Below are 26,384 nucleotides of genomic sequence, written 5' to 3'. Positions count from 1 at the left end.
CATCCAATCATACACATCTTGCCGGCTTACATTCCCAACCCCCCCGGCGGCGCAGCAACACTGACACACACCATTAGCTCAAACACTCTTTCCGGTCTTTGTCTCCACCTCTGAAGCTGTGTCGAAGAAACCACGGATTCCTCGCCGAGATCCTCGTACAATCCCAAAAATCCCTGCTGCTATTGAGCAGAGCTTTTCAGTCCTATCCCACCAGACTCAGAAGTGCATTACTGCACAGCTGGATGGAGAGCAGGGGAACACACAGAGTGCTCTAACAGGACGTGCAATGACCCGGTCTGAGCTGTGAGTCTGTGAAACGTCTACAAAGGGAAAAGAGACAGGGAATGAGAAAAGAGGATAAGGTCTGAGGCTTAATGCTAATGAAGGATTAAATCCAACCATTGACTGCTGTTAAAATAATTATGAAAAAAGTCAAATAGAACATAAAGTGCAGCAGTAATCTGATAAAGCAATGCCACTGTACTCTGATCGCACGTTGTGTCAGTCATGTCGAATAATATTTTTGTCTTTAATATAACCAGGTAATTTATATTTAAATCAATACCACACAAGTTACTTGACAAAATATTTTTTTTGCACTTTGGAGTAACAGATCACCAATGGTCTTTATAATTAACTTAAGTTCACAATATTTTTGGGAACTGTGATAAGGTCACTGTATTTTAATCACACGCTCATGCCTACGCCCATGGGTAATACACAACTAATGGTTGTTCTGGGGCCTCGTAAGTGTTGGTTTAGATGTTTGTGTTGGTAACGACGTGTTGGTTTTTAGTGTTTTGTTTCAATATGCTTATCTAGCGAAAGTAGTAGCAGTCTTGGCTATTAAATAATTTCACTACTTTGCATTGAGTGGATGTTGCCATTTACCTTTTATATTTTTTTTAATTAAATATCATTGTCAATTATTTTTAAGAATTTGAGTTATGGGAGTTGCCATGTTTGATATTTTCTTTGGGATTTTTGCTGTCCTCTATGGTTACCTATGCCAAGAAAAGTGCAAAGGGCTTGATTTTATTTTTTTATTTGTTCTTGCAGTTGTCAGACTGTTTGAAGAGGACAGTTTGAGAATCACACCTGATATGGTAATCTAATACAGTACCCGGTATGGATTTGATGAAATCTGCTAAAAGATTGTCTGCCACTTTGATGACATGTCTGTAAATGAGCACAGTGAGTGTGTATAAGATTGCGTTTCAGTAAAAAAAAGATCTAATAAGATTTTTTTTTTTTTTTTTGAAAGAAGTCTCTTATGCTCACTAAAGCTGAATTTATTTTCCAGAAAATACAGTAAAAACGTTAATGATGTAAAGTATTAATCTAATAAAGATAACTATTTAGTATTGTACTATATTTTTAAAAGTGATTGCAAAGCTATTTCAGACATTAAGTAGATAAACAAGGGATATATTTGGACACTACTTACTGTAAAAATGTAGGGTTTCAGGAAAGGATATAGCTCTTGGTTCAAGGATATAGGCTCTTTATAATGATTGGAATACCTGTCCTGAAAGTGACCACCACGAGTATTAGCCTAACCGTTATCAGGGTTATTAAAACAAATCAATGAAGCAGAATCTAGAGAAAACAAGTAATCTGCCAATCTGAGCAGCGCTGAAGTGAATCAATGGGTACTGAATTTAATTGACTTTAAAGTTTTTGACGGAGTCCTGCGTCCATATCCTAAGAACAAACACCAACTGGGTGTGACGGAGAAGGGATCTGTGAACAGTGTTTGCTTTGCTTATTCTCTTTCTCAAGCTGAAGGGCAGATAATATGAATGACACGCCGCTTTCACTCAGCACCGCTCGTGAAATGAACAACAGAGAAGTACGCAAGCTCATGCGTGGCAATTAATTTTAGATGTTTGACAGTACACACAGGGGTGGGAGAAGAAAATGATACATATGCCGGAGACCGGAACTGGGCACTGGCTTCGATAATCAAGAGTTTGGTATTATGCTGTATAAGTTAGTAAAATGTTGATCGGTAACTCTCTGGTGCATAACAAAATAATAAAGCAAACAAAAACAATTATGCCTAAAACACACAAGAAATAGTAATTATAAACACACCACACACACACACCAAACACCACACCTCAAATATTTTGTGTCCCTTTGCTCTGGACAATGCATGACTGGTTGGTTTACCAACAATATACCTTGCCTGCAATATAAGTGCATACAGTCATGATGCATGCGTTTTCCCAGTATGCATTGCCAACTTGCTGGTTTTTATAATTAGTGGTGCTCTTGCTAAGGCAGTTATCACTATTATTATTGCTTTACCCCCTGCGGGATAACCCAGAACACCCTAGAAACAGCATAAATTAGTTAAAAACCTCAGCAATCTGTGTAGGAACACACCCTGGCAAGTACCCAGAACATCTAGCATCTCCAAAATTTTGTTTGGGCAAGCACACACGAAATATTATTTTATTGTGACACTGCTTAAAATGTGTTTAGTATCTTATAGACTATATTACTTGACTGATTACTGCTCCCTTACAGGTTAACGAGTTTCGCAGACATGTAAGACTCCCAAGGATTTCTTATACTGTATTAAACAAAAAATGGCTGAAATGTCATTTGTATTGCATAGAACAACTAAAATATCACTGCTTATATGTCAGTTATTAACACAAATATGAACAGTTCTGTGGTAGATTTCCGTCACATGAACAAATCAAACAGTTTTTCATAACTGATCAGGCCAAAAATGCATCAAATTAATTTAAATTAAAAAAAAAAAAAAAAAAAAAAAGATAAAAGTTTACACGAATAGTCTCGTCAACCCTTTGCTTGTTCCAGAGTGTTGCTCTTGTGATTTGATTCAGATTCGCGATTCACAAAACGTATTTTTAAAATCGCATTACGAACCCGCGTGACAGGTAAATGTAAAAAGAGTCGACTCAAATGATTCATTCAAACAATTCGTTCGCGAATCGGACATCCGCGAGCACATTACGTTTGTTATTCAGTCTCAAAAGTAACGAATACGTCTGGATTAAGTATTAAGTAGAGTAAAAGTCAACAGAAACAATTGTACTCAAGTAAAGTTGAACTGTATCTTTTTGTCAAAGCTAATGACTTGAATAGCCTAAGTAAACAATGTAGGCTATTTCCCTTTACCGCTCGAGGTAAAGGAAGTCTCACTTGCACTCTTGAGCTCTGCTTGTGATGCTGTATTGCACGGCTCGGTACCCGCTAAACCCTCTACAGCCAATCCACGCCGCCGAAGCGCGTGCCCACCTCTCACCTTCATCATCACCATCATCATCCTCATCCTCGCAGTCAGAGCCAGACACCAGCCGAACAAGACAGTCTCAGGCAGACCTCATATAGGAAGAAAGAGAGAGAGAGAGAGATAGCCTACTGAAGCCAGCGCTTCAGCATTTTTTCCCTTCAGGAAGGAGTGATCAACATGATCAACTAGTGGATCCGGACAGCTTTTCCAGGTCCAGGCTTGGATGTTATATCTTTTCATCAGCTTTGAGTTTCATCACTGCAACCGGACACTTCCACTTGTCAAGACAGTCCAAACCGCACCGGTATCAGAGCACATACATACATGGGGATCATCGCAGCATTGCCCGTAAGATGTGTATCACTGCTCCGCGGCTGAGATCTGTGTCGCCTGCGCTCGTCGTGGGATCGGAGCCCTCGGTTTATGTCCCCGTGTCATTCCCGGTGAACTGAGATGGCTCTTTGCGTTGTGCTGCGACAGACACGCAGACCGCGGCAGGAGAATCGGACACATGTAGTTTAATTACAGCATACTGCTTTTTTTGTATATTACCAGTGAAGCAACTTTGCGCGTTCCCATCATCGCTGAGCGACTGTCAAACACACCACACCGGGTGGAACTGCTCCGGTAAGAGACCTGAACACGCTGCTCTCTCCAACGCCCGTGCGCCTTTGCGCGCGTACTATTCTAGCAAGTTTGTCTGTTTTGAGTCGGGTTGCTAATTATTTAATGAACTCAGGCTTTTATTCAGAGAAACTTAACGCACAGTTATTAGACATGAGCAACCTGGGGTTAATGTCTTGGTCAAGATAGGTCATGTATCACCCAGGAAAAGTGTGTACTAAAACAAATTGAGAGTTTTGTGGTGAAAATTGATTGTAATGAGGTAAAAGAGATCAAAGAATTGCAAGAAACACGTTTTTCTGTCGCGTTGACCTCACGGCGTCACGCAAAAACAAAGTGTGTAGTCCTGAACCGTTCAAAAAGACTCGACTAAACAAGTGTTATCGATTTCGCTCATCTTGAGTAAACTCACCGAATTCTTCAGAGCAGGTACTGAATCAACATTTGACTCACTCTCTGAACTGCAAGTGATTTCATTCAAAAATAATGTGTATTTTTCAAAACCTGTGTACTTATCCTGACATTTAAATCAGTATTATTACGGACTGCAGCATGTAGGCTAGTAGATAGGCCTACATAGAGGGTTTCTTGTATGTTTTGTGATAATTTCTATTGGAATTAGAAGACATTAGAACATATATTATACAAAAATAGAATATGGAATCTTTGCGTTTTGAGCCCCGTTCTAAAAGAAGAACTAACTTTTTTAAATTACAACATTGGCAGCACATCTTATCAGCCTACTGTGTACTGTCAAGAAAAACAAATATTATCTTTGAGGCTTGTCACCAGGTCAGTACCCTCAAAAGTAAAGTACATCTTTGTACATGTTTCAACACTACATGGTTTACACAGTACACCTTGCGAGTGCATATATGAATTCTTTAAGAGCAGAAGAGGCATGTCTGTAAACTGTACAGTGAGTGTGTATAGTTTGATTCCTTTCAGTAATAAAATAATAATATACCTTTCAATAGTTTGGGTTTGGTAAGATTTTTCTTTTAAAGATTTAAAAAAAAAAAAAAAAAATTCATATTAATACCTTAATCTACTATTATGGATTTCTTTTATTGTAGAAGAGTGCTGTCCCAGTGACTAGCTACAGGTGCAATTTTTAGTCTGGATTGGTCGTTCTTAGAGGTAGCTCAGATTTTCAGTACACATGCGTGTTGTAATGAGTTAATGATTTGCAAAGATTTTCAACCCCTAGGTTTTACCAGTAGGCATTTGTGCATGTGAATTCTGTGAGGGCAATCATCTGGCCCCAAACAAGTACATCTGGTGCTGCTTTACACTATATCAGTGGAGTAAATGTGGCACTGAAAGGGAGCGCTTGTCAGAGATACTTTGGGAACAAAGGGCCCCGCTGTGCAATTATGTTTCTCTTTAAATAGCTGTAGGGGGGCAACAGTCTACAAGAAATCTATCTGTTGCACAGACCTACAGTGGCCTATGTGAGATGATTCGGTGCTGGATCTCCTTCGTAAAACAGTTTACTTTCTATCTAAACAGGTCAGTAAGAAATATAATTACGGTAAATAAAAGGAATTAGAGTACAGCAGACCTGTAAATTTGATGTTGACATGTTCTTCTCTCCCTCACTCTCATTTTGTGTGTGTCGGTCCCGCGGCTCCGTCGTATCAATTCCTTCCCATCGCGTAACCCCACCACAGTGCTGTCACACGTGTTGAAAGCAGAGCTTGATAAAATAAGCTGTCGGATAGACAAGGTGCCAGATGGCTGGCTTGACTATATTCCAATACAGATCTATCAGAGTCCATTACACTACAGATCTTTTTGTTGTAAGCTTCTTTTCTCTTTGGCAGACTTACACAGTCATGCATGCTAGTTTAGGCTGGTCACACACCGCTGGTGAACCATTAAGAGCTTAGAGGAGCGAATAAAGCGATTGTTTGAACGTTTAAAAAAAGCTTGCTTTTCTTTTGCTAATCATTTCTCTTAAACCATATTTTTTCTTGTTTAACAGTAAAAGGCCTAAAGACATTTATGTAAAGCAAGAAACATTTGGTCGAGAAAGATGTTAAGATGGTAGGATTGCCAAAGCATAAATCTATCCAAATTTAGTGAGGATTATACTAAAAGACAAAAAAAAAAAAAAAATTGCCAGAGGGGGAATAAACAATTTATACAGCAGTGTATGAAAGTCAACTTTGAAAATTGTGGTACTAAGAGTGAAACAAGCTTTTGAGTTTATTCTCAAATCATGCTGTATAAGATAGTCGTAAGGTTTTTCATAAACTTGCGGAGTTTACCAGGGAACCAACCAAATTCTAAAACATTCTAAAATTTATATTCAGGAAACTTCAGGAAACTTTAAAATTTGGTAACCCAATTGAAACACAAATATTATATATAGTTTGTCACACCGCTGGGGAACTATTGAGATAAATATATAAAATTATTTGAAAATTATTTGAAATTAATTAATTAATTTAGAATACGTGGCATTTTAAATAGTGAAATTTTTTGCAGGTCTGTGTAGGCTTCAATGCAGGGGTACAGCACCTGATTTTTTTTGGACCTTTTCATCTGCAAATTTTCTCTCTCCTTCAGACTGTGAAAGACCATAGGGATTAGTTTAATCCTGCACCTCAGCGCTTTATTTCTCATTCCTTAGACACTCTGTACACTAGAGCCTATTTTGATTGTTGTGTGTGTGTGTGTGTGTGGGTGAGAGAGGGAGAAAGAGAAAGACTGTGAGAGGGGAAGGTCTTCTGGGAGAGCTTGTCTGAGCTCCTGGGCTAATGAGGAAGTTGTGGTGCCCTATTTTGGGTTTCTTGGGGTTTTCCGTTCGGCTCTCTCTGTTTTATCCCACCTTTAATGCCATTATTGAGATTTAATCCAATAGAGCACAGGAAGGATGCCACTACTCAGTCAAGAAAAACAAGGAGAAAGAGAGTTCTCTCCTCGGTTTGTCTCGATTCTGCCATCATTAGTTGGCTCAGAGGAGGCATGACTAATGTATGCCACCAGGAAGATGTTGCCGGGCTAATTGAATGGCTAACGCAAGAGTGTTTGTGATAAAATAATAATGCCGCTTGGCTCGTTCAGGGAGAAAGAGCGAGTTGGTATTGAATGGTCGAGTGTGAGTTGTGTACCTGGAGGTGAGCAGGAGAAATAAAGGACAGTAATTGGAGACGTCCCTCCAGAGTGCACACTCATAAAGCTGAGTGGTTAGGAAGAGCACCATGTTTAAATATGCATGACGGCAGATGTTTCTGTTTTTCATTCTGAACATTGTTATTTCCTCTGTTCTACAATTTCCTACACATTGAAAACAGGCAGCGGTAACATGCCCACCACACCTCTCAACAACATGCAGATGTAGAAACTTAGGACATTAACAGGGAATTGAAATCTAAACATGTAAATAATCATTTTTGGTATTGTTCTGATGTAAAATAAATTTGAGATTGTGCACCATTTCTAAGTAACTGATCAAAATTATAATGCTAACCACGAGCAATCTTCTAGATATTTTCAGATCAGTTTGCTGGATGACTTTCCTTTTAACCTGAATCTATTTGTGCCCAAAGCCACAATTTTATGTTCTTCAGATAATACCACAATTTTTTGACGCATATGCGCCAAACAGCTATGCGGTGTATCCTAAGGGTGCGAAAGATTGAGAAAACACAGCCCACAAATTTGGATGGGGCTGGAGTGGCCAGCTGCACAGAAACAAACATCAAATTCAGTGTTTGAACATGATCCCTGCACACAACAAGCAATGAACAAACACAGATGCATTGGTGCATTTCGAAACTCGGATGATCTTTGAATGGAAATGATAATAAATTACAAACAGACCTGAAACATCTAGTGACTGTTATTGTGGTATATTCAATGCATATACAGTAACCTACCTCAGTTCAAAATAAATATGCATTGCACACCCTTTTACAAACTTAGGCTCGATCTACAAGATTCACAGCTTGTTGATGCATCTCAATGAGATTTGATGCTTGGCATAGCTTTAAAATGCAGTAAACTGTCAAATCACTTACCTTGTATAGCGTTATTCTCGATGGCTCACACTTTGCATAGTAAAAAGGTTGTTTGGCGTAAGCTCCTGGCAAAACGGTTAGAAAGTAAATGAGTAAACCTTGAACAGATTTTGTAGTAAAAGAAAGATTTCTTTTAAGGTTTATTGCAGTCATGTCTAAATGAGTGCATGTTAACGAAATGCCGATATTTATGAAAATCAGCTAGACTTTGTGAGGTAACAGTAACACACTGAACACAGAGCTTAATCAAAAAAAAAAAAAAAAAAAAAACTTTTTTCCATTGTTCTGACTAAAATTGTACTTTCAATGAACTTGTAAATTCACATACTGACATGCAGGCCCAAAATCTGCAGACTTCTGCATTGATTTGTAATGAAAATCATTGGAATGGTAATTGCATTGTAAAATCTGACAGTGCTAAGTTCTTATTGGTAACTGTTAGCATGGTAAAATTGGCCAAAATTGACCTACTAGACACCCTTTTGAAAAAGCTAGGGATGTGTAGACGTTTGAGAACGACAGATATGCCCATTTTGCCAGAGCTTTGTGTGACGTTCTGTGGACACAAATTCACTTTGGGGACTGATAATATCAGGTAGGTCAGGTTTGGATTTGGACAAAATTTGTTTCATGATAAAAACAGAGGTTTTCTAAAGCATAAGTGAGTGAAACCAGTTGAATAAAAGGGGAAATACCTTCCAGTTGAAAAAACTCATCACGTCTTTAAGGTCAGCCTCTCAGGCAATGTTTTTCTCTCCATTTTCAATGTGGTAAAAAGACTGCTTTGCTTTGGAATGTGTGGAATTCATGTGGGCTTCTCCATTTGTTAAATTAGCACGTGTATTAGAATTTTCTGCACTCTGGGAAAGAAGTTCTGCCCTTGAAATGTTTCAGATATTAATTAATGTGTGTATTTTTGTCAGCGCATGCTCTCTGCCATCCGAACTCACAATGCGACATGATTCTCCAGATAAAATCTTGAGCGAATGTGATTTGTCTGGCTACACGAGACGGACAGGAAACACTGTTCATTCGATCGGTACTTATGGGCAGCTGTCACATGCAGCCATATGGTGGTGAAACTGAGCTCGACTCCCAGGGGCTTTGGGTCTATCCTACACAGGTGTGCCAGAAGGTGCGAAGTTCAGTCCTTATTAACCTTGTGCAAACCAACATTGTACTCCAAGGGTACCTCCAAAAAAGACAGAGCAGCGTCCTTCATTTAACATGGGTTCTGTTCCTGCTTGTCTGTTTTGGAAAATGAAAACCAAAGAGCTCAATGGTAGATTAATGATGAGAGTATAAATACTACACTAATGGCCGGGCTATTCTTACTGGACCATCTGTTACGAGAGACAGGGTAGTGCTCACTTACATGCATTTGTTACCAACATGGCTAGAATCAACAATCATCAGTGACTGACCCACTGCTCAAAAATGACTTCTGAAATAATGAGATGTTACTGTACGTGAAAATCTGTTTAGTACAGTTACTATTTATACTAATTTGCGGACGATATTATTTGATAGTCATTGGGTATTGGCTCACATAAAAAGCCTGTGGATTAACCTAAATGGAAACCTGGTTAGTGTAACAATGAAACACATTATTAGCTGTTTGTAAGCGTAGTCAAGCCAATAGGTAATGATGTCAATTATATGTCAGATGTTGTAAAGAGTGATACATAAAATGCATTATGATGTTCTGAAACTTCTTGCAGATGACCCTGTATGATTACACGCTTCCTCTACTTCAGAATCAGTTTCTAGTTCAAAACATATTACGGTTGAATTAATCTAATATTGCCATTGTGGTGGCATTTACTAATTCAGGTTAAAGGTGGGTAAGTGATTTCTGGTAGCCAGTGTTGATATTTCAAATCACCATGACAAACATGCCCCTACCCCAAAAGGGTCTCGCCCCTATTTTGTTACCCCTGCCCCACACATACGTACGCAACCAAGACAACGATTATGGCGGAATCTGCTTTATTATTATCTGCTGTTTTAAAACATACTATGTTACTTTTCGGACACACTTTGGGAGCTGACGCTTGAAACAGACAGTGGAGGAGGTTTGGACGCTCCAGGCTTATAGGGTGTGGAAATTAATGTGTCTTTATCATAGCTGAAGGGAACAACAACACGATTGCAGATGAACAAACAAGCGAACATGTCACACAAGCATATTCAAGCAAATGCCAGCATATATTAGTTATGTTAAACAAAGCAAAACCATTGTTACTCACCCATCGAGAAGAAACAAAGCAACCTCGGCGTCCGTTCACAGGCCTTCCCGCTCCTTGAATTCTCTCAAGTGCTGGAAAGCTGATCCGAAATTTACACAGGTCCTACTTCTTGCCTTATCGTAAGCTTTCTTTTGTTTTTTATATCCGCCATCTTTATATTTCTGTCGTCGCTCAGCTCGGCTCGTCTCTTCCCCCATCATGAGTAGACATGCTCCTTACTGCTGATTGGCTACAAGTTTGTTTTTGGTACTCAGCCTGACTCAGTTTTGTCGAAAACGTTTAAAAAAAAAAATACATACCCCAATTGAGTAAAATAGAGGGAAAGGCACTGAATAGAGTAACCAGTAAAGGTTGTTTCAGCAAACGAAATGGCTTTGAGTCCCTTTGGAACCTGATTCATTGGGGCAGAATTAAATTTTTTATGACCCCAGTCCTTGATTAGCATGCAAATATGAGAAATAATAAAAAACATTTTATAAAATTTTTTTCTATTTTTCAGCTGTAGTTACCCAGCAGTTTCCTTCTGAAGTTCTCTGAAAAGAAAAGATGCATGGGATTTCACATCTATTTTCATATAGAAAATAAATCTTTTTTTAATACCTTCTTTACCCCACATCTATAAAATATTGCACATTATGCAGCATAATATAATGTTTCTGTTGTTCATACAACAGCAGCCTGGTAGCAGTAACTCACATTAGTGTGAGCTTTAGATAATACTATTGCAGATGCTCAGTAGCTTTTGCACCCTGCGGGTTAACGATACTCAACCATTTGCATATTCATTTAGCAGATGTTTTAGTTCAAAGAAACTTTGCCCCCTGTTCATTAGCACAACATATGCAAGCACAGATTTCTTGTGATGTGTTGTTTGCCAGCAAAATGTTCGGATATCTTTGGTGTCATCTTTGGTATACATTCAGGTTTGTTGTTGTCACTATTTCCTATGCCACTTCCTGTGTGATGTTCAATGTTGGTCAACCCACCCGAACAATTCTGCAAGCTTAGCTGCCAACACTATTTGTTTCTTTGAAGAAAAAGAAGCTAAGCTAAGAAGAAAGCTTCACAGAATGTTGCTAGTTAAGTTGCACTGTTGAACTGTAGCTCCACAGCAAAAATAAATATTTTAGATATGGGCTTGAAGGCTGAATTAAGACAAAAAAGACTACCAGGGCTACAGTGTAAAATGAAAGTTAGTCAATCAAAAATGACTCACAAATGAGTCACACACAAACTCTAAAAGGTCTCACTTACACACTGAAATAGTCGGAGTGGTTACCAAATTAACATCTGACTCACTCGCTGAACCACAAGCCATTACTTTCAGTCATAGTCGATTCGAAATAAGAGATGCAACATACACTAATGGACAAAGATTTTCTTCTGCTTGTCATTGACCTACAAACTGTATATTGACGGCTAAAGCTTGTTTCTTTTTCTGTTTGCAAACTCTCTCTATATAAACTTCTTTATAAAACATAGTAAAAAGCTAAAACATTAATAAAAAGTGCAAGTGTAGCAAAGTGTTTTTGATCCTGCTAACAGTGTGTGATTTGCATAACAAATAAATTTCAAATGTTTTGTATGTTTTACGCTATTCTCATATATTTACTGAATTCTGCTGATGAGAAAATCATGCTATGCTCAAAACAACAAGAAGAAAAATAATAATAAAATGAAATGTTAATCTTACTGATTATGATTAAGGAAAACTTTGTAAAAGATGCATAATATATAATTTATTATGTGGGCATGTGTATACCACACACACACACACACACACATATATTTCCATGTTTTATGAGGACATAATGTGGTGTTATACTGTACAGACTGTATTTTCTATATTTACTACCCTAAAGCTACCTCTCACACAAAACTTTCAAAATTTTAGATTTAAAAAAACATAATTCTGAATGATTTACAAGCTTGTTTCCACATGGGGTCCAAAAAAATAAATATTCCCACAAGGTCAAAATTCGCTGCTATTATACTTGTGGGGATCCATAACCTAGGTAAAACACACATCTCAAATCTAATATACTACTATGTATATATATATATCTCAAAACTAATTTTTTATGAAACCTACCTATATTCAAGTGTAGATAAAAAAGAATGTTGAATAAAACTGATTATTTTGCTTAAAAGTAGAGGCTTTGATCTTTATTTTGGTATTTTGCATATTCAAATATTCATACAGCAAAATATACTGTAGGCCATCAAATTTGAGTGAAAATCATCAAAATCGCTGGCGGTGGCTGGCAACTTCTTCAAAAATGCTGGCGGGGAAACAGTTAAAAGCACAAAATCTGAGAGCTGATTTTTTATGTCAAGCACTGAATCTACTGAATGTAATGAATGGAAATAGAAGTGACCCCAGTGCTGGAGTGACACAACTCCTCTAAAATTCTCTATTGTGTTTGCAGTGTCATATGGTGTGTGTGTGTGTGTGTGTGTGTGTAGTCTTCTTCTCCACTCAGCCTGCTTGTCTCTGGTTCATTATCATTCCTCACAGACTTACTTATCCTGAGACTTTGGCTGCGTGTCTTGTTTCAGCACCACTGTATCACTCTGTGCCACCTCCCTCCCCTTCTTTCCCTCTCTCTCTCAGAAAACGCATACCCACTCGTTTGTCTCGGCTAAGTAGTCTGCACCATTGCTGAGGATGATGGGCTGCACAGCCAGACACAACTGATCCGGCAATATTTAAATTTTATGCATGTCTCATCTCAGTGAGAGAAAACATACCGCCCATCTGTGCTCTGCGCTCACTCTCTTCCTTCTGTATCTTATTTTCTCTCTTTCCTCTTCTCATTAATTTGGGCCGCAGGTCAGTTTGTCTACATGAGTTTGTGTATTTATCAGCATCGGCATCAATAAGTTTTTTTCCGGATCTCAAAATCTCACAACCAGCCAGACAAATGTTTTAATAGTTTTTTACTGTTTTTTGGAAAGTTTTGAGCACAGCATGATTTTCTCAGTAAATATATAAAAAAAATATATATACAAAGAAGTTTTTAACTTATTTGTGTTGTGTATTAGACTTACATCTTATACAAATCACACAATGTTAGCAGGATCAAAACAAGCTAAAAATATGAAAAAAATATATATTTATTTATAGAGTTCATACTTTATTAATACAATACCAAAAGTTCAAAGAAAAAAGTATCTTATGTCAGCCAAGGCTGCAATTGTTGTGTCAGTGTGTCAGTATGTATTGCAGCTTCGTTGCATTTAAGGACTATTTAAATAGTGTTACAATGTATCTTATGTGTAGAAGTTTGCAAACCACTTTAGTAGTGATCAAGCAAAAGTAATTTGTAACAAATTACAGAGAAGCTTTAAAGGGATATTTCACCTGGGGGGTATCTGCTTACCCCCAGGGCATCCAAGATGTAGCTGACTTTGTTTCTTCAGTAGAACACAAACTAAGATTTTTAACACACACCGTTGCAGTCTGTCAGTCTAATAATGGAAGTGAATTGGAATCACGGCTAAAACATACAATAACACTAAAAAAAACATACACAAACAAAACCAAATTAAACCCTGCGGCTCGTGACAATAAATTGATGCGTAAAGACACAAAACAATTGGTCTGTGCAAGAAATTGAACAGTATTTATGTTTTTTTTGTTTGTTTGTTTTTTTACCTTTGATTCACGCTGTGTCCGAACTGTTAGAACTCTCCTGAGCACGTCTTCCTGTGCGCATTCTCAGCAGCAGGCACATGAGGCGTCTCCTTCTTCTTGCTTTATGGCGGATTGAATGTACAATTTTTGCATATTTTCATCAGAGAATGTAGCATAACTTAAAGTGTTTAGAAATTTTTATTTATTATTTTATGACAAACAGTTTTTTGTCAATCGTATTTAAATGAAGCTTTACTATGTAAAACATGTATTACTTTAGAGTATATAATGTAACTTTTTAATTAATATAAATTATATTACCTGAAATATATGTGTTCATCTTAAGTGCACTTTTTTCATAAGGGTCAGTGACCTCCGTGAAGTTGGATCCCCGCCCAACGCAAAACATCAGCAAAATAGTCTCAATCGTTTGTGCTCCGTTTGTGCTGTAAAAAATTTTGTTTGTGCTGCTTTGGTTTTTTAGATATTAAAATAATATTTATAAAACCGAAGCAGCACAAATAAATAAATAAATAAAAAATACAGCACAGACTACAAAGATTATTTGGGGTAAATTTGGAACATGACCTCAGAATGATCACTAAAAATATCTAAAAAACCGAAGCATCACAAAGAACATTTTGACGGCACAAATGAAACACAAACAAAGAAGATTGTGGGGGGTTGAGTGATGTCATCGCCTATAATTCATTATCTAATATTTAAAAACCGAAGCAGCACAAACGAAAATATTACTGGCACAAACCAGCACAAACGAAGCACAAACAAACGAGTCTATTTGGGGTGAATTTGAAGTATGTGGGGAGTTGAGTGACATCATCGCCTATAATTCATTATCTTATATTTTAAAAACCGAAGCAGCATAAACAAAACTTTTACCGGCACAAACCAGCACAAATGAAGCACAAACGATTGAACCTATTTTAGGTGAATTTGGAGAATATGGGGGGCTGAGTGACGTCATCACCTATAATTCAATGTCTAATATTTTAAAAACCAAACCAGCACAAACGAAGCACAAACAAACGAGTCTATTTGAGGTGAATTTGGAGTATGCATGGGGCTGAGTGACCTCAGAATGACCTATAAATATTATTTTAATATCTAAAAAAAACCAAAGTAGCACAAACTAAAATATTACCGGCACAAACCAGCACAAATGAATCACAAACAAACGAGACTATATGGGGTGAATTTGAAGAATATGGGGGGCTGAGTGACGTCATCACCTATAATTCAATGTCTAATATTTTAAAAACCAAAGCCGCACAAATGATACTTTTACCAGCACAAACAAAGAAGTCTATTTGGGGTGAATTTGGAGTATGTGAGGGGGCTGAGTGACCTCAGAATGACCTATAAATATTTTTTTAATATCTAAGAAAACAAAGCGGCACAAACAAAAATTTTTACAGCACAAACGATTGAGACTATTTTGCTGACGTTTTGCGTTGGGTGAGGGGCCAACTTCACGGAGGTGGGTCAGTGTGGTTCCATGTTGTAACGTTATACAGTGACATTGATGCTCACCCCATCCTGTTCTTTGACTTGCAGATGGTGGAGCTTATGAAATATTCATCCTGGATCATCCTGTACGTCTTTGTGTTTACTGGGAGAAGCCTTTGAGTTCAGTTTTGGCTTAAGGCATTGTGCGTTATAGACAGATATGGAGGTGTATATGTGAGAGGTTTACACAATTAAGGGTTTTGGAACATGTCTCATTCCTAATCATGCTAATGGTATACCTGTCTGGGTCTTACTTTTATTTATAAGTGTGAGAGATTTCCCTTGGAAGACGATTCAGCAATATTGTAAACAGGTTATTGTTGTATGTCTGTATGTCTGCATTAACTCTCCATTTATGTTGACAGACAAGTAAAAAACCTCAGTCCATTAAGAGACATCCTGCCCACATTCTGTACAGAGGGCTGTAAGCTTCATACCCTGGGCTGTTATGACCTCAAACCAGGGACACGGTCTATTTTATCAAAGCAGCTTTTATAACAGTGTATCTGTTGTTTGCAGCTGCAGTCATGATATGCTTTAGCTTGAATATCCTCTATCCAGCTTGGAACCAAAAGACCTTTTGTCCCGAGGAAGTAATTCTGTGAGGTTGTTTCACACCAATGATGTGTTTATTCAGTTTTAATAAACTACAGTGCTTCATCTGACCGCTGGTGCACTTAGGGAAAAGACTGGAGATGTTGAACTGATATGAACCAATTATAAAACATTCAGTTTCAGTTTTGAGACATTACACGCAGACTTGGCCGCTAAACAAGATCCTGTGATCCGATTTCACTGGTATGGTCAAATTATAACCAAGTCTAAATTTGTCTGGAAAATTAAAAGCTTTTAAAAAGAACAAATTAAACATGTGAAATGCTAATTAATAAAATGAATGATAACTGTTTTACAGTACAAAATTAACATTTGACATGTACACCCTATAGGGTTTAGATAATGTTATTATAATTTTTTTTTTATTTGTACCAAATGAACACATTAAAAAAACACACCATACAAATAAAAACAAACAATAACACATAATACACAAAAACACACACACACACATACACAAATCGTCCCCTTGGAATTATAAGGTTCTATCTGACATTTTTGTCAAAATTGAGTTATTCACATATTCTTATTCTGTCAACGTATTTACATTATGTGATAGATTTTTTTAATGTTGTGTACATTATGGGACTTTTTATTTAAAAAACAATAAGGTTCTATCTACACAGTCGAATGGTACACAAAAACTTTGAAGCTCAATATCTCAAAACTACTCGGAATGCAGATAGAACCTTATAATTCCAAGGGGACGAAATATACATATACTGTAGTATGTATCTAGATTTATATAGATATCTACACATTTTATATTTTATATATTTATTATAATATTTTAAATATCTTTTGTAATATATGTATATATATATATATATATATATATATATATATATATATATATATATATATATATATATATATATATATATATATATTAGTAATATGTGTTAAATTTGTGCAAATATAAAAAAAAGTGTTTATTATAATTTTGAAAAAGCATTTTATGCTTACCAATGCTGCATTTATTTCATTATATATATATATATATATATATATATATATAGACATTACCCTCCATAAGTATTGGAGCAGTAAAGACAAAATTGTTCTGTTTGCTGTGGAGTCAAGAAATCTGTAAATATGATTAAAAGATTAATATGAGACAAAACTACAGAATGTCACATTTTATTATTGGGTGATTTAACACAAAGATGTTTTAACAGCTAAGAAGATCAGCACTTTTAGAGTTTCATCTCCCTATCTGATGTGAGCATAAGTATTGGAACAGTTGCCTCACAGGTCTTTCTAAGTGTTCAGCTGTGTCCTGTTGCATTAATTCTTCAGATATTAAAAGCAGGGAATGTGTCTTATCAGTTATATTCATTACTTCTGCATTCTAAGTCATGCATTCGATGATGACACACACAAACCAGGATGAAGACAAGGAAGCCGACTCTGAAAGAAAAGCAAGCAATTTGGATGCTAAAAGAAAAGAGGAAGTCAATTAGAACTAAAGGAAAAACAAAGGGCATGGAGAAATCAAGAGTTTGGAAACTACCAACAACATCAGCAACCAACGACGACCTGATCGGCTGAGAAAAACAACAGTAGTTGATGACAGACAAATCATAAAAGCTGTGAAAATGAACCCTAAAATACATGTCTGTAAAATCACCAACAACCTCCAGAAAGCTGGGGTGATGCTCTGTCAATCTACAGTCCGCAGGAGAATTTGACACAGAATTACTGAAGCTACACAACAAGATGCAAACCTCTGATCAGCACCAAAAATAGAAAGGCAAGATTCTTCACAAATGTGAGCCAGTAGAGTTTGATGGACCAATGAGACAAAGATTAACCTTTATCTAAGTGATTGGAAAGCAAAAGTGTGGAGAAAAAAGGGAACTGCAAATGATCCTAAGCATACAACCTCATCTGTAAAGCTTGGTGGAGGTGGTGTCATTGCATGACTGTCTCTAGAACAGGACCTCTTCATTTTAATGATGACTTAATGTATGATGGCAGTAGCAGAATGAATTTGGGCAAAGAAATGTAAATTTATATATATATATATATATATAATATGTGTATATATATAAATTCTTTGATGAATAGAAATTCAAAAGAAGACCATTTTTTTTTAAATAAAAACAATTATAACCGTCATTTTCATCATTATTTCGATATTAATTAAACAAAAAATCCTCTTGACCTCAGAACTACTTTTAGTATGTAGAATGTTTTGTTCGATATCTGTTTGTAATCTATAACCTATATTTGTGTTTGTTTCATGACAGGGTTTGAGGAGCAGGACACTGATCTTTTTCTATGTGACACCAACACGTGCAAGTTTGACGGCGAGTGTCTGCGAATCGGGGACACAGTGACGTGCATCTGTGATTTTAAGGTAGGAATCAGTGCTCCACACACATTCGTAAGCTTTATTAGCACCACATGTTGGATGTGTGACCTTGTTAAAGGCATTACCACACACGGAGTAAACAAACTGTCACAAATTAAAATACACCTCCACATGCCTTCTCACAGAAAACACACACACATTCACTCGCTCGGTCAGAGTGCTCTGCTTCGCTCAGACATCATGCATCTGTGTCTTGTTGCAGGCCAAGCTGCATCACTCAGGTAAATAGCATTATCTGTCTACTCGCGCAGCATGCGGGGGGGAATTTCCTTTGATGCATCTGCTCGATCGCCCAGCCTCGCTCGGCACAAAGATGCCTTGTGCACTTAAGAAGGGTCACGCTGCTTTCATTTCTGCCCTTAATACAATTGAGCGGCACTAACGCTAGTCTGGGGCCATGTGAGTGCCTCTAGCTGTGGTGGGGAGGGTTATTGGTTAAGTATCATGCGCAGCGAGAGACGGTACCCGGGCATGTATGGGGATGCCCTACTCCTGCGGTTGGACGCTGCTGCCCTGCCCTGCCTCCAGACTCCCAAACAGAGAATGGATTGGGAGAAGTGTGTGTAAGAAAGAGATGAATGGATGTGATTCGCACAAGTTCACTTACTGACACGCTATTGATTCAACCCTCGTACTCAGAGAGAGAGAGCGAAGGACCGAAATGGAAGGCGGTCAGTCTCTTTCTGGATCGCTAGAAACACCAAATGGAATTGCAATCTGTTTGTTTCAGTGACCTGAATGGGCAAAGCATAAAAAACACTTGCACATTTATCTAGTATGTGTTTGGGAGCGAGACATTGGAGGGTGATAGGGAGAGTTTAAAACAAATTATTGAACTGTTGTTTGTTGTGACATGGCACCTTATGAATAGAACACTCTTGGCGTGAGATGCTTAAAAATCTATCTGACACATGTAGGTTTAGATCAACAATTAATAAGCAATCACTCTGCACAGTTTTCATTTCCGTTTTCAATTTTCATATCACATAATCCTTCAGAAATCATTCTGTTATGCTGATTTGGTGCTTAAGAACCATTTCTTATTATTATAAATGCTAAAAAAGTGTACTGCTTAATTTTGTGGAAACCATAGTAGCATTACCTTAAAAAAAACACACACACAACAATTTCCTTGTGTTTGCGCACACCTGGCGAATAAAGCTAATTCTGATTCTGATTACAAGTAACCATACAGCATTAATTTGAAATACAAAAATGTCTTTAAAGTAATGTTTTGTTTATTGAATGCATCCTTGCTGAATAAAAATATGGATTTCTTTCAAAAAAAAGTCACCAACTTTTGAACGGTAGTGTATATGTGAATTTCAAATACCTACCTATGTCCTGTGTATAGTGGCTGTAAGTGTATTTCCACCTGCATAAAAGTCAAGCAAAATGCTTTTTCTCTCTTTAATTTATCCTTGCACTCCAGCCATCTGTCTTGCAGTGTGTGATCAAATGGCTATGTGCAAGTGCCAAAGCACTATATAATATCTGGTCTGGCATGGCTTTGAGTCTGTCATGTTTCAATTTAGAAATGAAACACACTGGAAAACATACACTGACACACTTTAAATTACACATCTGTGCATGTAACTGTCATAGAATAATGGATCTGAGACAGGAACCAGTACAAGAATATAATTCATGCACAAAAGCTCAAATCAGTAATGGCAGGAATGGAAATGAACTGGTTCAACAGAACATTGAATGATGTCCAAATTCCTGTTAAATGCATTGTTGTTGAAGAACAAGTGTTTTTCTTTTCTGAAATGGGTTATTTTGAAATGAAAATGTAGTAGAAAACTTTGAAAATAAGATGCAAAAATATCTCATTTAACATTTCCTTCATCATCCATGGTTCTTGGTTCCTAATTTCTGTTCCTGAAGAGCCACTTTTCCTGCAAAGTTAGTTCCAACTCTAATTATTGATAAATGTATAAAATAATCAAGGTCTTTGGGTTTGTTAAAAAAGCCAGGTGTGTTGGAGCACAATCAGTACTCTCCAGGACCAGAAATTAGGAACCCTGATTTAGATGAACACATGAATTAGCATGTGACCGGCCACATTAACACATAAAAAAAGCATAACTAACAAAAAAAATTAAACATTAAAATTAAAGAAAGGTTAACACAATAGAGAGTAATATTTCTAAATATTAGAAGAACTAACAATAAGAATTAAATATTAAAATGTAAGGAGGTTGTTGAAGGATGCTGGGGCAAATTTGTATTTACTATAATATTCAGCAAAGCACAGTTAGGCATTTCAAATGCAAAAAGGGCATTTACATTAAAATCTTAAAAAGCAAAAAAATAAATAAATCAAGGGTCACAGAAAATATGAAAAATGGTATGAAAATGAAAATAAAATTATAAATATAAAATGAATATGGAAAAACAAAGGCTGTTAAAAAGCACTGTTACTCATTTCACAAGTGAAAAAGGCATTTACATTAAAGTCTTTAATTGCATTAATAAATAAATAAAAAATCAACAATTCAAAAAGAAAGAGGAAAATAGGAATAAAAATGTAAAAAGTTTACATGGAAAGCATAAAATAAAATAAAATAAAATAGTACTTTAAGTAGTATAACAGTATAAATAGCATATAAATTTAAAATAAACAATTTAAAGAGTATAAATAATATAAAGGGAATGAGGAAAATGGTCATGAAATTATGAAGAATGTATTAAATTAGCATTTTACTATTACAAAGAAATGCAATTTATATTACAAAGAAATATTTTTAGATCAGCGAAAGAAAAGGAGTATGTATTGTGTGTGTGTGTGTGTGTGTGTGTGTGTGCTAGTGTGTATAAGTGTGAGCATCAGTGATGCTGAGACACACTGACCCTTCCGTCACCTGCTTGTATATATGGTCACTTGGGGCCTGACTGCCACAGTACAAACAACACAAACACACATTTTCAAACATGAATGGCTGGAAGTTTTAGTGTTTGATATTCTCTTCCCCTCTCCTCTCTCTGTACTTCAAGCGTACTCTTACACACACACAACACAACAGACGGAGGCCATCACCTTGGCAGTGTCCTAATGAAGCGATATGAAGGACTGAGTGCTTTAGCTCAATAATGCTAGCGATAGCTTCCATTAGGAGCCACTAACACAGTAACATAACCTCCACACACACACAGCAACATGCTAACCGACTTCTGCCCAGCCCCTTTCCTTCCTTTCTGGCTTTCTTTCCTTTTTCATCACCCCTTTTTAGTTGTGTCTAGAAGCTCTGATTAATTCAAGCATTCTCATATTTTTCCCCCCAACACATCTTCACTGTATTGTCTCACATATAGCTCAAATGTGTCCCCACAGGGATAGCCATACCAGTAAATTTTGATCTTGTGGGGACATTTTTGGTACCCATGAGAAAAAAAAAAACAGCTTATAAATCATACAGAATGATAGTTTTTGCAGAAAGTTTTGTGTGAGTGGTAGGTTTAGGGGATAGAAAATACAGTTTGTACAGTATAAAAACCATTATGAATATGAAATGTCCCCATAAATCATGAAAACCTATGTGTGTGTGTGACAGTTTGTGTGCAGCAATTTCTCTGGAGGCATGTGGAGATCTTCTTGTATGCATCTCTAATGTATGAGACGTACAGTATATCAGAACTGGTTTTCATACAGTACCATTTTCATGGTACAGGACGTTTTGCGTTGTTTTATTTAGGAGATACAGTGACCCCTTTAGGTAATCAAAGAAACTGCACTTGATTTAACGTTATTTAAGTTCTCAACAGACGCCCTACGATGACACAGATGAATGAACATCCTGTATGTTTAGACACTTTTTTTTTGACAGAACACTGTGATACACTAAAATCTGTGGGGCACAAAAGGAATATCTTAGAAGAATGTCTGAGCTGCTGGCCGGGCTGCCAAGCTCTAAAAGGAACAAAAAAGCACCAAGAAAATAAATAAATAAAAATAATTATTTCCAACTGGTTGAGAAACTGCAGCATAGTAACTATTAAAAAAAATAAATAAAAAAATAACCCAACAAAAACATAAAACTATACAATACGAAACTGTACAATGCTGTTGTATTTTGTACATGCAACTTAGAGTTCTTAAAAAAAATCATCTTTTTGTTTTTTCAACAAATTTAAATTACAGACACACCATATAGAATTCTAGAATGTCTAGAATTGATGATCCAGTAAAAAAATATAACAGTTGATTAATTTTTAGTCTTTTGTTTTTAAAGTGATTATTACATTTTGAATATGGATATTTTTCTTACAAAAATGCATCAATTCACTTCAGGAGGCCTTTTTTCATGTGAGACACTTTTTTTGTAATGGAAGGGCACTTTTTATTTCACTTCTTTTGGACTGATGGAATGCAACACCCGCTGACTGCAATGATAGAGCTTGAAAGATCAAAGACCATAATTTTTAATATAACTCTGACTAGATTCATCTGAAAGAAGAAATTCATATACACCTAGGATGCCTAGGGGGTGAGTAAAAAGCAGCCTAATTTTAATTTTTGGGTGAACTAAAGCCCCGTTCACACTAGCAGCAACTTTTGTCGCTGCATGTCGGTGAGGTTGCTAGTGGGCATTCTCAATACTGGTTGCCTTGACAGCGAATCATGTTTTTTGCCGCAAATTACAAACATTTTGGAGGCAAAAGACTAAATATAATCTAAATCTAAATTAATTCCATACATACAAACAAAAATGTATGAGAAACAGAGCCTACTTTCTTCCATTGCGTATGTTTATCTACGGCGCTGAGAGGAGAACGATCACATGAGCTCTACCGTCTTCTTTCCTATTGGCTTTCGCTCCTGAAAGCCGCTCTTCATTTGCACAAAGTTAAAAGATTCTGAACTTTGTTGCGTCACTGGACACACCCCATCCGGTCGCTAACGGCTGCTGTCGCTTGTGTCGGTGGAAATCACCAGCTCTCCATTGAAATGAATGGTATTGTGTCGCTTTTCTGTTGCATGTCGCTTGTAGTGTGAACGGTGCTCAACCCTTTAAGTACATTATGTATTATAACAAATAGCTGCAGAGGACGCCAGCGGCCTGGTGACATTTCACTTTACAGTGTGAATAAACAACAGTTAAATCCATTTAATGTTAATATTTGGCCACATGGAGAAACTTTTATTTTGAAAATCGTAATGTACAATAAATGCCATATTTAGAAACAAGTTGATGTGTGTTGGCAAAGGTTTATAAATTATTTATGTTATAATGTTGTGATAATGCACACTCTTTTTGCTTCAAAATGATGTGAAAATCATCTTGATTACTCGCTCACAGAAAACAATATATTGATTCAAATTTTTTAAGACACTTTTTTGTGTAGGAAAGGTATATGCGAGAAGGCGTCAACTATCATTCAAAATGCTGTGATACACACCTGAGAAGGCCTGCATAATGAGCTGCATAATGAGCCTTTCAGCCAGGTGTGTGACTGAGAGAGAAGTTACAAGAAAGACTCTTGAGAACAAAATATTTTTTTTTTAAACTACATTATTAACATTATTGTTATGGTCACTGATACTAGTACTAATTTATAGAAAAAAAAAGAACACAATTACCACATAGCACACATAGTATCAGTGATATTTACAGCTTACTTGATACTTTTACACCTCAGAGGATCCCGGGTATAACACTTTCAAAATACTTACACCAGAGTAGATATTTATGAACAGAAGCTTAGTTATATTCATAAACACAAGCATGCTTTGTATGTAGGCCTATACAATATATAGTTCTAAACATATTTGGCTATATTCGTGAACAGAGAATAGTCTATCTCAGTAAAGTTTTGTCTAACCATTCTTACTGACATTAGACTAGCAACAATATTTATTAAAAAATCATACATCAATTAAAGTTATAGAAAAGTCTAACACATCCTGGCATGGTGAGACATTTAGATGATGTGAATGAAACTTTATAATGTTTCACTTGATTATACATTTAGTCAGGAATTATAGTTTGAGAAAAGTCTAACTAGTAAAATGTGTACAGGTTATGTGAAAACTATACAAGTAGGATAATAAAAAAAAGACTTACTCATGTTTAGGATCTCAGCTTGATCAAGCCGCTGCATCAATAATCCAAAGGTAATCCAAAGCTTTTTGCGGTGAATTCTTTCTTATTTGTCACAGCAAGTCTTTTCTGCAGTGAATTCGGTCTCATTCCTCTCAGCGCGAAGTGCAAAGTATAATGTAAAAAACTCGCTGCTTTGTTTGTTGTTATGGGGCGTTTACCCACCGTGAGCTTCACGTGGATGATTATTATGCCAATAGCGTGCTCGGCGCGTGGGCATGGTCACATTAGATAAAATGAAGGGAGACGTGAAAGACTGGACATCGCGTTGGTTTAAAATGGATTACGTTATCACAGAATATTTGTTTTCGGTAGCACTTGCTTAGTTTAAAAGCAGACAGCACACCCTGTTTGTTTTCTTTATTTTATAAATGCACAAAGTTTTGTTATTATATGTGTATACAATAAAAGTTGACCCTTTACAGATTTGATTGATGTATTGCTCTTATCTGTACGATCAAAACTGAAAGTGTAATTTAAGTTCTTTTTGGTGTTATCAGGAGAAGATGCCTCAAAACGCATATTTGCGTTAGTCAGTCCCAGAGGGTTAATCTAGCTTGCACCAACAGTTGTACACAGAAGCAATTCCGGGCTGATGACATATGAGGTCAGCGTTGCACATGCGCCAGTGAGTTTCGTGAAAACCGACGTTTGTTTACAGGATCAAAAAAAGCAAAGTTTCCTTACTTTAGCAAAGGAAAATCAGTCTCCCCTGGGCTTTTATCGAAATCCTCCGAAATTACTCTTTACAAATCCACGTTTTGTACTTCTAATTAGTGACCGTTGTTTTGTTTTGATCTCTCCGCTGCGTTTCCACGTGCGTTGCTTCACATGCGCAAAGCTGACCTCATACATAATTCCCCTGGAACTGCTTCCGTTTACAACAGTGAGTGCAAGCTAGAGTCAATTACGTTTTGAATATGGATATTTTTCATACAAAACACATTGATTCGCTACAGGAGGCCTTTGTTTACCCCCCGGAGCTGTGTTAGACACTTTTTTTATGGAAGGGCGCTTTTTATTTTTACATGTTTTGGACTGTAGGAATGCAACACCCGCTGACTGCAATGATAGAGCTTGAAAGATCAAAGACCATTTTAATATAACTCTGACTGGATTCATCTGAAAGAAGAAAGTCATTTACACCTAAGATGCCTCGGGGTGAGTAAAACGCAGCCTATATTTTGGGTGAACTAACTAACATAACATAACATAACTAACTTAAAAGTTGGTTATGTTCATATTATGTATAGGCATATTACATTAAGTATTTTAACAGTGTTGTTCAATAATTCAATGTTGTTCAATGTCATTACTTTTTTTTTTTTTTTTTACCAACTATTAATGCCTCATCGTTAGTTTATATATAAATAGTCATACTAAAGCCTGGTTTTCACTTAGGACTCTTTGTGTTACTAAAAAAATATCAGATTACTCCATTACCAAAATAAACATTAGATACAGCCCTCGATTAGTTAAAATATTTCTAAATACAACTGCATTGTTTTAGTTTTGTAATTAAAAGACAAATATTTTGTCATTGAAAATTTCTTAAAAATAGTATTCAAATATTGTCTTGTTCTAGTGAACCAAGTGTCTGTATTTTGTCTCATCTCTCAAGTGTGATATAGCTTTCATTCTTCAGGTCAAACATATATTCATGAAAAATAAAATCAGTTTTAATAAGGAAAGCAATAACTTTGCCATTGTATCCTTTCAAATGTTAAAGAAAGGACCCCACTGCCCCCTGCCCCACCCCTGGAAAAAAAGTTCAGGCTCAGGATTTTTCATTTTTATTTTTTTTTTTTGCTTTAACCCCTGCACTGATGGCAAGCTTATCATTCATTAGTTATTAATAATTTTATCATCTGATTTGCATTCATAAAATTGAAACTGAGTTGGATCTCATTTGATTAAAAAAAACTAATGAGATAAAGTCCCTTTCATTTTTA

The 26,384-nt window shown here is 36.5% G+C and overlaps 1 pseudogene; it reads left to right on the top strand.

Moving 5' to 3' along the window:
• Positions 1 to 3,241: 3,241 nt before the first annotated feature.
• Positions 3,242 to 26,384, top strand: part of LOC109075880 — a 59,245-nt pseudogene continuing 36,102 nt past the window's right edge.

The sequence above is a fragment of the Cyprinus carpio genome, chromosome B6 (assembly GCF_018340385.1).
Source record: "Cyprinus carpio isolate SPL01 chromosome B6, ASM1834038v1, whole genome shotgun sequence".
Classification (NCBI taxonomy): domain Eukaryota; kingdom Metazoa; phylum Chordata; class Actinopteri; order Cypriniformes; family Cyprinidae; genus Cyprinus; species Cyprinus carpio.
This window is presented reverse-complemented; position numbering and strand designations above follow the sequence as displayed.